The 17,023-nt window shown below is 32.6% G+C and overlaps 1 protein-coding gene across 3 annotated transcripts in view; it reads right to left on the bottom strand.

The window, feature by feature from the left end:
• The window catches only part of LOC129743868 (uncharacterized), an 87,851-nt gene that overhangs the window by 25,215 nt on the left and 45,613 nt on the right, over positions 1 to 17,023 (bottom strand). For all 3 annotated transcript variants that reach the window (XR_008736708.1, XM_055736084.1, XM_055736083.1), the window contains exon 3: positions 9,101 to 9,116. The gene's annotated coding sequence lies outside the window, so the exon portion shown is untranslated. The remainder of the gene's footprint in view (positions 1 to 9,100; positions 9,117 to 17,023) is intronic.

Here is a 17,023-nt window from a genome sequence, read left to right on the forward strand (position 1 = left end):
TTTTGTTTTGGCTGATAAGCGTTCTCGTGAGCGTTGTTCGCTAGAAAGCTACTGACTGGCTTAAGAGAGCTATGTATGGTAGATTACCCCTATCAAGGATTAGAGTGGCAATGGATGTATGGGAAAAATTTCATGATCGAATTTCGAAAACCAACCATAAACATTTAGTACATTGGCCCCAGAAACTGACTTTTGAAAATTTACAGCTCAAAACAACTTTACTTAGGAGTGCCTCACCGCGCTTAAAGTTTCGGTTTTTGACCCTCAAAAATCACCAAAGAAGGGACCAAAAGAAATCGAAAAATCCTTATTTTGTATTTTATGCCTAATGACTTAAAAATGCACAAACCTCGAAAAACAATTGTTGATTTTCTGAGACTTTTTTGGAAAAACAGCTGTAGTGCCTAGGTAGTTTTTCGGAAAACCTACTAAGTCTCAGGAAGTCGATTTTTGTCAAAAATTTTTTTTCGAGATATAACCAGATCTTGACGTTCCATGCATCTTTAAGTCATTTGGCGTCAAAATTAAAATTTTGATTTTTCCCCCCTTTGGTGATTTTTTAGTGTAAAAACCAAACCTTAAAGGGCGTTGAGGCACCCCTAAATAAAGTCCGATTGAGCTGAAATTATGCACAGGTAAATTTTTTGAGCCAATCTACAAAATGTATATGGTTGGTTTACGAAATTCTACATGACTCACTTGACTGCCATCCTAATGTATATGTATGTACTTATTTCCCTCTCTTATCTAAACTATAAATCGATCATCCAGAGCTCTACCTTCTCAATGACCCATTCTTAGCTAAGTTGGGCCTGCTCACAGTCTACTAATGATTGCCCTGAAGACTGCTTTGCGTTTACACGAAATACTAACAAGCCTCATGACCTTAGACACTTTTGTAACCCCGATCAGAAGAGAAAAACCGAACTATATCAAGATGAGATATTTTAAGGCACATTTTTTTCATATCAAAATAAGATATAATTTAGTATTCGTAGCATGTTAAAATATCTCAAATTATATAAAAAAATTCCATGCAAGAATAACTAAATTACATCACCCTTTGATAGCTTTATTTCAAGATTATAACACAGAGAACAGACGTACAAGCTCGAACAAAAAATCATCAAAAAAGTGTGTAAAATTTCAAATGCAATCTCCAAAAAAATAGAAATTGATTACAAACAGTGCCGTTCAAAAGTAACAAATCAACTTTAAAGTGCCCAGTTTTCGAAAAGGTGTAATCGTTTATGAACTCCCCAAAAAAAAAAAACAAATCCAATGTCTCAGTAGAATGGACGGTTTTAATTTATTGCTAGAAAAATGAAATCAGAGCTACTTTTGACTGAGCGAAATTTCACTTTCTTTATTTTTGCACTACAACGGCAGTTAAAAGAATCGCAAGTCTTCCATTTTCCAGGATACATGTTTTGGCCATGTTGATGTAAGAAGAAGAAGAAGAAGAAACGGCAGTTTAAAGAACTAACAGCTTTGGTATAACATTTCGTCCGTCTTAAACAGTAATTCATGTTAGAAAATGCATCACCTATGTCCAGTCAAATATAAGAACAGTCTTGACGATCAGTCTCACCCAGCAGTACTGAATCTAGGCATCTCAAAGCGGGTTACTTTCACATATCACTTTACCATCCCGCTGTTTAAAACTTTGTATTTCTAACAAATTTGAAGGAAAAAGCCAATAACTTCTAAGAATTTTTTTATAATTCAACATAATGAACGTATTACGAAACTTCAACAGCGATTTTCTTGAAGCATGCCAAGCAGCTCATACGACCTATTGAAAACTGACGGAAAATTAGTCGTTTATTCTCAGCTTTGTATTGACAGTTCTTTTTGGTGTGTTTGGAGACATCTGATGGCCCAGCCAAAAAACAAAAATTGGTTAAAAAATGGTGTTGGAATTTTTACACAAGTTTCGTGGGCTAGCTTGAACGTCTGTTATCTGTGATTATAGCTTAATCAGAAAGGATATTGACCACACATACATACACACACATACACCTGCATACAAACTTTCACGTAATGCTTGCTTTGGACTCAAGTACTTGCATGCAAGGTTGCATTGCCTCCTGCCTTGCACTCAAACTTTCATGTACTGTGCTTTTAAAGCAAGCAAATTCAGGCAGGAAAAATAGCTGTTTGTATCAAATGAGATATAATTTTTTTCTTTCGAAACGGCAATAACGAAGAATTTGATATCAAAGCTATATCTGAATTAGATAATCATATTTCATTGAGATGGGTTTGAGTAGTAATTTTGATATGCTCTCAATCATTGCTGGAGATAGAATGGAATAACGTTTTTATGTTCGATAAAGATTTTTGCGTTGATAGCGCTAAACCGCGTGCTCAAAATATGTTCGAATTTTTAAGCAGTTTGGGTGTCTTCGATAACGTTGCTGAAAATTCACGCTACTGTAGGGATGAGATGAAGGATGTACGAAAATGAATCAAATTTAATAAAAAAATAAAAATAAAATAATAGTTGTATTCGGCAACACTGAAGATAAATAAAATAAAATAAATGGAAGTGGATCGATGGAATTCCAAATTCACTACTCAAGAAATGCGTAACCGGCATCGAAGAGCCTTCGCGATTGCAATTCTCAGCTTCAATTCGTGAAAGTCGGTTTCCAAAACTATGAAAGATCTCACACATTTTGCCGATTCATAAGAATAGTTCAAAATTGCCTGCTGAAAATTAGCGAGATTATCGAGCGTATTCTCGGTAAACAGTGGTGCACCACAAGGGAGTCATTTGGTACCCCTTCTTTTCGTCACGAATACTATGTAAATAAAATATCTTTTTGTCACTGTTATGAACGAGGTTCCCGGAGTGTTGCTTGACGTGTATGTTTTGATATCTAGAATCGTTCCTTCCAGCTCGAAACCCCAAGGATTGCTTGACTCTGAAAAACGCGCTTCACAGGTTTTCTGAGTGCTGCAGTGCGTTGGATTGAAAATTAAGGATTATGAGTAACATCTTGCATGAATATCGTTTCGAAAACAGCAGTATCATTGCTAGAAAATCGTCAGTGAAGGACCTAGGCGTTGAGTTGAAAAATCGTAGAAAAAGAATCGACGTGTTGTTTTTTAAAGATCTAACCAGTGGAAAATATTTTCCACCGTATTTCTTGTCAGAAATCTAACCTAACGAAGGACGTAGCAGTTTGAACAGCATAAGACCGTTCCAGCTTAGAAACCGAATACAGAACTACGCTCGGAATGAAACTATTTATATAATGACGGCGCTTTACAACGCTCATGCTTATGTAATTAATCTAGAAATGTCCAGAGATCAAATCAATTTATTTAGTTGAAATATTTTCGAAGACTAACTTCATTAGAGCTTTAGCTAAAGCTGTGATCATTTTTGGATAATTTTCACCAAATGGTCTGACCGGTAAAAACATGCAAATTTGTTTTGGCCATAAATTTGTTGTCTTACAAGTCATTTTAGATCAGATTGGATAATTTGTGCACTATAGTGTCTTCGGAACATTTTATCGACATTATTAGGAGATATGTACTTTGAAATGAGCTCTCGATAAAAGTGATGAGAAAACATATTTTTCTTAATTTTCATTTAAGACCAATTACTTTGTTTTTAGATAGTAATGTATAATAGTTTATCAATTTTCTTGAAGACGTAAACATCTAAGAGCTTAATCAAAAAAGTAAGAAAAGTAAGGTTAAATCAAAATACGATAAAAATAAGAAAAAAAAACTAAATTTTGAATTTTACTTATATTTTTCCAAGCTTAGCTTATATTATACATACATGCAAAGCAAGTTTGAAAGAGTTTCGAGTCTTTTAAAATGGAACAGTTTTATATAACATACTTAACCCTCTAATGCATAGTGTTGTTGTAAAACATCACTCATCAAAATCCAAATATCTCGAAAAAGCGTGGATTAACAAGGTTATGAAGAAATTACCAAAGTCGTATTCAAATGAACTAAGAGTTTCAAAAATTATTTTTCAAATTTGATGGGCCATTACTTCTATAATACTCAAAATAACGACTTTAAACCTGTTGAGTTTTGTTATTCGAATTAAAATGTCGTTATTACTTTTTCTGTGATGGTCCCCTGAATTAATAACAGCAATTCTCATTTTTAAAAGGTCGTGCATTAAAGGGTTAATTCAATATTCGGACTGAAACGAAATTTACAACAAAATAACTAAGAAAAACAGCTGTTTTCAAACAACTGTATCTATCAGTTTGGTGTATAGTTATGTAAACTTTTTGGTTGTATTATAATCATCGCTGTATGCTTCAGCAAAGCTACCTTAAAGCAAACATTTGCGCTAGTTGGCCCTCATTTCTAAAGACTGTAATGCAAATTTATAAGCTTCCATTAAACATTGTTGTATTATGAAAGCTCATTAATTAGCCTTCAGAGCTCTCTCAAAACTATGAAATGAACTGTGAGCGCAAATTTACTTTCAACGTTTAAATTCATGACATTGTTCTCGAGAAATCAATCTTCCAAATAAATGTTGATCCTTCAACAAGAGCATCGAAATATTTTTGATAAATAAACTGATCAAACATTCTCTATTTTCATTGCTAATGCGATGCATCTAATCTCCTGTCGCTCGAGAATTTTGGTAAAGTTCGACCATCAACATGGCGTTAAGTCAGCTTTATCCTAGTTTTATGCCAGCAGAGCCACTGCAGGAGTAAAACATTCTTCCTCTCTCCTATAAGCGTTATCGGAGTTTCGTTGCAGCTTTGTTTAGACATTCTTTACAAAAGAATAACAAATACTCTCCTCAAATATACTCTTGCTCCAACAAACTTTATCAATGATTTATCACAGCAAAATCATAGCTGCGTTTGGAGCTTCTCTCAAAAGGCAGCAAACACACTCCATCTTATAATGATTGAAACCGGTCTCTCGGTTTTATGATGACTTTTAATTACAGCATATATTGCTTTAAAAAAAAAGCCAACATAGCTTTGAAGCAAACAATAAAGCAGGTGTTTTATTGTAGTTTTAAAAGAGCTCTCATATCCTAACTATATTTAAGCTCATTTTTTGATGATCTTTTATCAAAGACTCACACTTTTATCCAAGCTTTAACAGAACTTTACGCACTGTTTAATAAACTCGAGCATTTTCTAGAGTTTATAACAAAAAATGGATTGTGGCACATAGGATAAACATTAATGAAAATGATACATTTCAATAAAGACAAATGGCTGAAAGTGTGATTTGTTAATTGACAAATAACTTGAAGCTTTTGGTTTTCAATTTTAGTGCGATTTAGAGCTTTACGAGCGATCTACTTTCCTTGTGTCACATGTTTTGCATCAATAAGAGCAAGTTCACTGGTGTTGGGCAAAAGTGGTAGAAATTTTGACATTGTATTTTTTTACAACACTGTTTCTATTTCAGCCGTATGTGATAGAAATATTGCTATTTTTGCATCACAGCATGCGAAACTATAACACGTGTTGTTAAAAAACTTGAAGGCCACAGATCTTGAAAATGTTTTTGCATGGCAAAATTTTCAAAATGTGCAAAAAGTGACAAAATTTCTACCACTTTTTCCCGTTACCAGTGAACTTGCTCTAGCTTTTTTTTTCGATAGATCTCGATTTGATTGGAATGTGAGTTAAATCAATACGTCTCACCTTCAAAAATATACCTTCTTTTAAATCTTCTGTTAATGAAAAATAAAAAAAAAACCTCCATAAATACTGTAAACAGTAATATTATTAGTATCGTTTTAAGATGAAGAACGTTGAAAAAAAGAGAATACGTAAAATAGTTAGAATTCATCGACGAAACTCATATATTTTTTTTGTGAAAAATTCACTCTTTCAATCACAGATTTTCATTTCATTGAGCTAACATTTCACATTAGAATATTAATTGAGCTCCTTGGAGCCAAAGAGGTTTAAGTGTATAAAAGTAAATTTCGAGAACGATTGTAATAAACTTTGAAAGGAAGCAGGTATTTCAGGTGCCGCTTCAATTTTCGGCTTATATTATGTCTCAATTGTTCTGACGCTCTGAAATTATGGGCACGCGTATGCACTTCTTTCAGATTGAATTAATGCTCCTTTCATCTCGGGGGTCAATAAACGACTCAGATAAACATGTTTTGTCTTTATTCACAACTTTTAACAATCATTTTCCCAAAGCTATTAAAATACGATCCTAGGGCAAGGATTCAAAAAGTCGTGTGTCGAGAATGAAATATCAACACGTTTGTAGTTGTTTAGTTTTAAAAATAACGTTGAAAAAAGTCTCAATCAAGATTAGCTTGTTATCGCACACGTCTCTTTGATTAGTTACTTCAGAAATTATTTTTAGTTCAACCGCCGACGACGACGGTCAGTAAACAAATTTGCCGTTTCATTCACCTACTCGCTCAATCAAAGGGGGATTTTCTGCACGTGACAACTTTTACTTTCTTCTTGAAACGTTTTGTGTAAGGCGAAAGAGTTCTCATAGTAATTCGAAAGGACTATCGTTGGATTTTTTTTTCTTAAAACAAACAGTGCCGTGCTGAGGTGAATGTTGCGATTTTGGTCTGATCATGTTTTTTTTTGGTTTTTTCTCGCAGAGTTTGCAATCACAACAGAAAAAGTTCTCTCAATGAGCGTGAATACTTTGTTTGAAAATTGAGGATAGCACTGAGATAAGGTTGATCGATGTTGAAACACATTTACAGTTCAAGTACTAAATAATTGCAGAGCAAATTTATATTCGCGCTATCAGTATTTACAATGATACGATGATTGTTTATTTTTTAACAATGAATCCATATGATGGACCATATGACGGACATTTTCTAACTTGGTTTTTTTGCAAGTGTCTAGAAATAATATTCCTTTTTTGAAAAATCTCACTCAATTTGAAATTCAATATTAAGATTCATCAATTGATGGAATTATAACTTACCAGCTAGAGGACTTCTCCTAGTCTTCAACAGAATCCAAAAAGTCCTCTTTAATTTTATTCATAGAATTTCCCCACTATCTGTACAATAAATTAAAAGTATGGTTATTAATCGTGCGAAACTTCCAAGAAAGTTTTGAACTATGGGAAAAGCAAACAACCCTCAACAAACAGCTGAAATAACTTCCCCTATTTCCTGTGAGATTATATTCAATATTTAAGCACTGAATTTAACCATCCATGGCGTTGATTGACCGCTTTGATTCGTTCCCATTCAACTTTGAAATAATCTCCTTCCACAATGGGGGGAGGGCATCAAAAATGAAACAAGTTGGCCCCAAAATTCCTCTTCCAAGGGGAAAAACTTTCGATACCAACCAAATATGAGGGTTGAGGTTGGCTCCGGGAAATTTCGGTTTCTTTGCTTCCGTATAATGGAGGAACGGAAGAAAATTTCTGTTCTCTGGAGAGGGCTGAATAATTTAGTAACAAGTAAGTTTTTCGTTTCCGAAAAACATGGGAACTATTATTATATCGAACACGAAAGTTTGGAATGTGGGCTTCATATTTTTGTTACTCGGAAGCTCAGGAACAAATGCCTTTTAGGAAATGGGATGTAAAATAAAATTGTTTTTGAGTAAATTTTCTTTTATAAATAAATTTTACATCCGATTTTTCGACATTGCATCAAACTATGTTGGAAAATTGTATATTCAAAGTCTTGAAGCTATTTTTTTGGGTCAATTGATGGAAATTTTTACTGATGAACAACAAACCGGTTGGCAAAGTGTAGGATTTTTGGAGTTTTTTTTTGCATAAAATTTGTGATTTGATGATTTTGTTTCAAGAAAACGTCCCATTATAGAGTAGCACATAGTTTCTAAATTGCCTTTCGCAGAGCATACCCTTAAAAATATGCGCTTTCTAAGTCAATTTTGTTTTTCCCATCGGAAGGCCAAATCAACACAATCAATATGCAGAATCAGCCTTAAAAATCTGCGCTTCCTAAACCAATTCCGTCTTTTGCCACCGGAGAGCCAAATCAAAGCAAACAATCAGCAGAAACTGCCTGAAAATCTGCGCTTCCATTTCCATTCCGTTTTTTCCCCCTAGAAAGCAAAATCATAACAAACAATCAGCAGAAGCAGTCTTAAAAATCTGCACTTCCTAAGCCAACTCCGTCTTTTCCACCAGATGGCCAAATCAAAGCAAACAATCAGCCGCAACAGTCCTTAAAATCGGCACTTCTAAAGCCTTTTCGTCTTCTGCCACCGGTAGGCCAACAACAAACAACAAACAACAACAACAACAACAACAACAACAACAACAACAACAACAACAACAACAAACAAACAAACAAACAAACAAACAAACAAACAAACAAACAAACAAACAATCAGCAGCAGCAGCTTTAAAAATCTGCGCTTCCTTAGCCAATTCCGTTTTTTTTTCCACCGGAAAGCCAAACTAAAACAAACAATCTGCAGCAGCAGCCTTAAAGTTCTGCGCTTCCAAAGCCATTTCGTCTTTTTCAACCGGAGGGCCAAATCAACACACACGATTAGCAGCAGCAGCCTTGAAAATCTGCACTTCCTAAGCCAATTCGGTCTTTTTCCACCGAAAGGCCAAATTAAAAAAAACAATCAGCAGCAGCCTTAAAAATCTGCGCTTTCGAAGCCAATCCGTCTTTTTTCCAGTGGCCGAACTAGAAATAATTTTGTTCGTAGCCGCAGTCTTTAAAATTTGTGCTCCCTGTGCTAATCCGTCCTTCTTCTGGAGACCGAATCAAGAAATTGTTTTTCGTAGCTGCACCCTTAAAAATCTGCGCTTCCTGTGTCTACCGGAGGCCGAATCAGAAACAAACTTTTCGCTCTGTGTCCTTATTCTACCAACCATGCCATTGTCGTGATGCTACGATTCTTATGAATCACAATTCAGAGATTCTGTTACTCACAAGAATAGACCAATGACTGACTTTGTTTTGCTTGTTTTGCCTGGTGTTGCCAAAATAACAAACGTTGCCATAGATTTTTTTTATCCATCTTCAGTGTTGCCGAATACAACTATTATTATTTTTTATTAAATTAGATTTATTTTCTGCATATCCTTCATCTCATCTCTACAAAATGGTACGAAAAAGTGGGAAAATGATTAAACTTACCTCATTGATTAGAGTTCTGCAATGAAAGAAAGGAGAAATTTTCTTATTAAGTGGTTTACTGATTGATGAGCTGTTATTATAACCATTATAATTATTATTATAATCAAAGCACAATGGAAAAATTTCACTCATAACTCCCAAAAATTCAAAGCACAGTGATGGCCTGGAATAATACTTATTCTAAGTTAAATTTTCTTTTATTTCAAAATTTATTTTGCCGATATAACCTTAAAATAATTTTTTATTTATTAAATGTTTTTCTTATGTGATTTTAATCGCCGTAATCGCTTTTTATTTATATGTCTCAGCAACTTCATGACTTTGAAATCTTTAAAAACGGAACTTAAATGTTGAACACTGGAAATATTTTAAAAGGAACATTCATAGATGAATAAATCATGGGACATGATCTGTTCCGCGGCTTCGATTTTTTTTTGGTGTTTTGGGAACTGAATGACCTGATATAGCACTGCACCACATTTTCATCAATCGTAGGTTTGTATCGTAATAGTTTAGTTTTCGAATGATTTTACACTGGTTGTGATGGCACCAGCATTGGAAAATCACTCTTTGCCTCGTGTTCTAATGAAAAAAGTAGGTGTATTAAATTGAAATTTGTTATCTCTGTTGAATCTAAATATCTTAATGTTTTCTCAATAAAGCTTAGAAACAATCAAATCTAGGAATTCAGGAATGAAGAATCGGAATTGAAATTTAAATGTGAATTTTAGAATCCCAAGTCATGTGGAAATTAAAAATGTTTACCTTGTCTTCAGCATCAAAACATAATCTCATATTTTAAAATCATAATACATCTGAAATTTGCATACCATATTATCTATTTTCTATTTTCGGTAGAATAGTAATGAAATAGGCGAGATAGTTAAAATCCGAGACAAATGGTATGCATAATCAGATTCAAAGTACAAACTGATGGCTTGTTTTCAATAACAGGTTTAACATTGAAGATTAACATCCAATACTAGAAATTCCAAAGCAAGTACAACACTATTATTCGAAACTTTATATTCGATATTTAAATTCCGGACTAGACCGTCAAACATGCTTTAAAGATACTATTTTAATCCACAGTAGCATAACTGACACTACTCTATTCGATTAGAAGAGAAAAACAAAACTATATCAAGAGGAGATATTTTCAAATTCAATTTTTCTCTATCAAAATGAGATATACCGTCAACTGGGGCATCATGAAACACTTTTCAACTTCAATGGCTTGCAAAAAAGCTTACGTCCACAGATAATCATAACTCTTATGCATCAAAAGTTTTAAGTTTGGTGGGCCAGGGACGGGATAATGTCATAGTCATGAGCCAAAAACTGCGACTAGTGACCCATTCTTTTTCTCACATGTCGTTAGTTTAAGTTTTTTTTTAAAATGAAAGCATGCTATGAATGATTATTTTGGTAAAGAAAGATTTTTCCATTCTGTCATTGATCATTGAAATCTCCAATATATCGGTCATGACATGATAGTTGAAATGGGTCATGAGAAATATCACCAATGTAATTTTTTGCAACTTTGTTTGCCAAGCAGATTTTCAAATGTTATACTACGGCAAATTCTAACTAACCATAGAATGTGGTCGAAGATTAATCCTCGGTTACACGAAGTGAGACGACGCCCATTCGGCATTCGGCTATACATTCGGCAGGCACAGCATCACCACCAGCCAGTCGAGTTGTACCGTCGGACAGTGAGGACAAGAAGTGATTTAGGCCCAATACACATGGTCTCCCGATGCCCAATTGAGGCAGACCTGCATAAAAAGTATAAAAAATTACCTTCCTAGACGCCTTTTTTTATTTCCATTTGGTTCCCAAATTTCATTCATTGTCCACTCTTCACATACGTGACATATATTTACATCACGTGAATATGAATGGTATTTACATTCACGTTATCGGAATATTTCTGTCATGACATGACCCATGACTGATCATTAGGGTGTCCCAAAATTGCATAACTTCTGGGAATCTGGGGGCTCACCCTCCAAATGGTAGATTAGGATGTGCAGAACAAACTTTTGTATGGGGCTGAGTTAAAAAAAATCATGTTTAGAGGTTCCGCAAGCGCGATCTTTGAAAAAAGTCCACTTTCAAAAGATTTGATTTTATATAAATTCTGGGTCCAAAAATTTTCATAAAACTTATTTTTTTAATATTTTTTTAATTTTATTTGGGCTAAATACTACACGTGAAAAATGAAAAATGATCCAAATTTGTATCAAAATGTAAAACAAGCAAGCTATTTCGATGAAAAAAAATTTTTTTGGTCCAAAAATTTTGAATTCAAATGACTAAAATGTGTACCAAGCGTAAAATATTTTTAACACCTATGCCATCAAAAGATGCGGATTTTTGTACACTTAAGCTTTGCTGAACAAAACATGTTGTTTGTATCATTGTGTGAAGAGCTATTCACGGTTGAATCCTTAATAAAAATCACAATTTAGGATATTTTTTAATTTAATTTATCAAATTTGTCTTAATAAATACCTACTTTAAAATCAAAATATGTACTTGCAAAAAAAGACTTGAATGGTTTAAGAGAGTCATCAGAAGGCCATATGCCAAATTTGAGCGGGATCGGACAACAGGAAGGGGTTGCACTGAATCTCAAGTGTGAAAAGGATTCTGAGACATAGTGTTCTAAAGAAGCATAAAAAACTGGTTTTTCATCATACATTTTTTTCTTTAATAATCGATTGCTTGATTATGTAGATTTTATTAAAATTACAATTAAGACTAATATTTCACCTGAAGACTGCAACTCGATTGGACTTAAAATAAAAAAGTTATGACTGTTCAAAGATTGTATTTTTGTGGCAATTTGTCGTTTAACACAGAATGAGTAAATTTTACTCATTACGTTTTACAGGACAATTTGTAACCAAAATACAATCTTTGAGCAGCCATAACTTTTTTGTCTTAAGTCCAATCGAGTTGCAGTCTTCAGGTGAAATGTTAGTCTTGATTGAAATTTTAATAAAATCTACATAATCAAGCAATCGATTGATAAAGAAAAAATGTTTGATGAAAAACCAGTTTTTTATGCTGTTTTAGAACACTATGTCTCAGAATCTTTTTCACACTTGAGATTCAGTGCAACCCCTTCCTGTTGTCCGATCCCGCTCAAATTTGACATATGGCCTTCTGATGACTCTCTTAAACCATTCAAGTCTTTTTTTGCAAGTATTTTGATTTTAATGTAGGTATTTATTAAGACAAATTTGATAAATTAAATAAAAAATATCCTAAATTGTGATTTTTATTAAGGATTCAACCGTCAATAGCTCTTCACACGATGATAGAAACAACATGTTTTGTTGAGCAAAGTTTAAGTGTACAAAAATCCGCATCTTTTGATGGCATAGGTGTTAAAAATATTTGGTAAAACGCTTGGTACACATTTTGGTCAATTGAATTCAAAATTTTTGGACCAAAAAATTTTTTTTTCTTCGAAATAGCTTGCTTGTTTTACATTTTGATACAAATTTGGATCATTTTTCATTTTTCACGTGTAGTATTCAACCCAAATAAAATTTAAAAAATATAAAATAAATAAGTTTTATGAAAATTTTTGGACCCAGAATTTATTTAAAATCAAATCTTTTGAAAGTGGACTTTTTTCAAAGACCGCGCTTGCGGAACGTTTAAACATGATTTTTTTAAGTGGGCCCCATACAAAAGTTTGTCCTGCACATCCTAATCTACCATTTGGAGGGTGAGCCCCCAGATTCCCAGAAGTTATGCAATTTTGGGACACCCTACTGATCATATTTTCTTGGGTATAGTGATCCAAAATAAATTTCACCGTCAACGTGAATGAATGAAAATTTTCATGCCTGGGTGGGACATCAAATTGACGTAGTCAGAAAAAATATTGGTTTCTTCAGTTGTTTTTAATTTTCTAAAAGATGCGATTTTCACTATGCTTGGAAAAAGGGGTAACTTTCAACAAATTTGTTTTCAATGAAAAACCTAATGAAAATGTATAAATATTTGAAGTTTTTGTTAAATTTTTGATTCCATAAAGACCATTACGCATAAAAACACCAAATGCAGTAATATTGAGTTCTGTTGAAACTAATTTTACATTTTTTCTCAACATGAAGATGTTGCAAACATTGAGGCGTAGAAATGCTACAAGAAATTCTATTAGCTTTAAAAAAATGGATGGATGAAATTTCTTCGTTGACAAACGCGTGATACAAAAAAAAATCAGGTTCCAGCAAATGAAAACGAGATTTACAAGGTCTCTTGTTGATTTGCATTTTGTTGCATCTTAACCCAGATAGGTAACTGAATTATAGAAACATTTATTAAAAAAAAATTTATGACTGTCCAAAAAATATTTTTACACAAATTTCGTTGGTATAGGACAGCGGTCAGCAACCTTTTGAGACAGAAGAGCCAAAAATGGCAAGTTAAGGAAATTTTCAAATTTGAAGGAGCCGCACTTAATTTTTTCTTTACTAAAAATTAAGATGATCGCTAAGACACATTTCACCGTGCTGTGAACTCAGTTTTATTTTCCTTTTTCAAATCGCCACAGACTTTTGATGTTTTATTAGCAAACGAAACAATTTTCTTTCTCCTCAATTAATACATTTTCATAGTGTAACTAAGAAACGTTGAAATTTATGTGATTTGTCATTCTGACCTGATAAAATGTATCATCTCAAACTTTGGTAAAATTCTTTCCTAACACCTGTTCTGTTGAAGTATTAAAAAGAAGCATTAAAAATTTCATATCGTTTTTTATAAAAATGCATACAAACCAAAAAGAGGTTTTGTTACCAGTATTATTTTAAATTTTACAAATTAGCCTAGAACTCGTTTAGGTTTTAAACATCCATTAAAAACCATTAAGTTTCACTTGATTGTCATGCGTATAAAACTTTATCATTTTAATTGGATAAATATTGCCTGGTTCTAAATATAAATTAACGAATAAATTTTAATTAATTAATTCTCACTTTGCGGATTGAATAAAATTAATCAAAATTTGACAAAATTCAACGATCGGGTGTGAGATGTGATCTGACAACACGGTTAAAAAAAGCCTCAAAAGTATCCTGGATGCAAATTGATCCTTCTATCAAAGTTTCTATGAGTTTTTTTTTCACAAACTCATATTTAAAATTTTTGTACAGTAAGTTATTTGAAATTAGTTATTTGATTTTTAAAACAAATATTCAATTTTTTTGTATGAATTCTCGATATTTACTTACGAATTTTTAATGTTAATCATTATAATAATTTTTTGGCGGTCCCTTGGCCGCAAATGTTAACCGATTTTAATGATATTAGATTCGTTGTGTGGGTAATTTATTCTAGTTTCTTAATATTTCAAAACAAAATAATTTGAAATATTTCAAACAATCAGAATTTTTCTTTTGGAAATACTCATAATTCTTGACAGATTTGCTGTTTATAAGTGTTTTTTTTGGATTTTTGGAATCTTCAAGAAAAGATCCATCTGATGATGTAGAAATATGTTGGGGTCGAATGAAAGTTTTAATAGCCAACTTGGATATTCCAGTACAAAAATAAATCTTACTTAAAAAAAGACATTTAACTTCGATGTTACTCCGCTGTATTTGATTTTTCAACGAACAGATTTTTTGAACTTAAATTTTAGTTTTTAGTCGTTATTTTGTTCATCACTTTATAGAACATACTAAGTCTCTCAGTTATTGAATATAGTTATTTAAATGATGATTGGAATGTGCACTTTGGGTCATATTGACCCGAACAGTTTTGAAAGTTTAAAATACTTATTTTTTTTTGTGTTTGATATGCATATTCAATTTTTACTTTGAATTTTAGAACAAACCTAACCCAAAATTCAAATAAAGACTCAGAAATCTAAATAAACTTTTTAAAAAGTCATGGAATTTTTAATAATCAGTGGATTGCAGAAACATGATAAAGGAACTAAGTTTAGAATCAAAAAGGGATATAACAGTTGTAAGAATAAATTTAAAGTTTATGAAAGAAAATTCACGATTCCTAAGTAAAGTTTCTTCTTCGAATAAACACATAAAAATACTCATATTATTTGTATATGTTTTTTTATGAAATTATTTTATCGGCTATATCGGTGAAGTTTATATTCTTTGAGAAAGATGTATATGAAATTCCAAAATTAGGTCCAGCACTCAGCTCCCGGTTTACAGAAATATTTTTTACAAACTTGAAAATTTGGATCAGAGTATTTTTAATTCATATTCATAATTAGAACGAAAAACTTCAATTTTTGAACATTCGTGAAATGCTTTTATGGATTTGAAAAGGAACATGGAGAAATGGAATTCAATATTTAAATATTTAAAAATTAAACGAATTTTACAGAAATTTCAATATTTCTTCATAATCTGAACAGAGAGGACTTTATTTGACGATACAAAAAATGATCCGTTTTTATCTGATTAAATCAGAACATCAAAGGAAAGTCAACGGAAAACTTCCCGTACCACCAGAGAAAAATTGCTCCAGGCTCCAAATGCTGTATCAGATTTTTAGTGAAGAATGTAAACTGATTTCTGAATCTCAACTTGGTTGCAAATTGACAAGATGCTGTTTAATTTTTTGGGAAATATCGTGCAATCTAAAGGAAAACTGATGCGTCCGTTCACTCTAGTGAAATTTCAAGGATTTTCGAAATTTTCACACATTGAGCTTAACAGCCGCAATTAAACATCCAAAGAGCCGCAGGTTGCCGACCTCTGGATAGGATGATTAAACCATTAAAAAGTTTGTAGGTGATATCATTAAGCCAATCCGTCATACTGAGTAAAGTTTTTGCGGCATGTTAAAATGTTAAAATTTGTACGTTTATTGCTCAATTTTAAAATTTCACATGAAAATCAAAAACTTAAAAAAAACTACCTGAAGATGTGAGAAATTATGTCATTATCATTTTGTAGAGTGTAACCCCGCTGTTGCATTATGCTCCGTTTGACGGTAAATTAGTACTCGGAGGGTGTTAAAATATCTCAAATTATTAGTCCATGCAAGAATATCTAAATTATATCACTCAAAAATAGCATTAAATAAAAATTATTCCTCATCAAGATAGGATATTGATCTCCAAAAAATCAACTTAAAACACAGTAAACAGTAAAATAGACACCAAAAACATCCACTATTCATACGCTAACATTTTCCAATAATCTCGAAAAAATAAGGATTTTTTTTGTAAGAAAGTATTAATGTAATCTAAATAAACACTATTTTTAGTCCCTGAAGAAGATTCAATAAGGATCGAAACGTTGAACACGTAAATCAATACGTCATTTTCGCTACAAATAAGCCTGCAACTGAAAAAAATCCCCGATAAAACATATTTCCAATCGAATGTTCTATCACAAAAAAAGTTTCAAACTTGCACAATTCTTGAAATGTTCAGGAACAGCCGGAAGATTCGAACCTCGACCTTCAGGTTGAGAGGCACATTTTTTTAGGTTGCTCATTCAAATATATAACTTTTAGGTACTGTATATGAATAACTTTCGAGAATCAACATAATAAGTAGGGAAATGAAACAGACAAATGTAAAGAGAAACTTATAAATGTAAAACTTGAAATTTAAAAATCATAAATTTAATATTAAATTCAAATTTTATAATTGTTGTGAAAATTTATTTTGAAGAATTTTCTCGACCAGTTCTTCAGTTTTCTTCAGTAAAATATTTGAAACAATCAAGTCTTAATTGTTTGATTGTCTATCATTCTGCTTATAATCTTGCTTACCTAACACTAAATATTTGAAATCTCTGCAAAAAAAATTGCTCACCCAAGCGAAAACACCCTACACCTGAAATCTGGTCCCGGATTAAAAAATTCAACATAATTATCCAAATTGCTGAGTCCCTCGTCATCACCACGCACCGG

Source organism: Uranotaenia lowii, chromosome 2 (assembly GCF_029784155.1).
Source record: "Uranotaenia lowii strain MFRU-FL chromosome 2, ASM2978415v1, whole genome shotgun sequence".
Classification (NCBI taxonomy): domain Eukaryota; kingdom Metazoa; phylum Arthropoda; class Insecta; order Diptera; family Culicidae; genus Uranotaenia; species Uranotaenia lowii.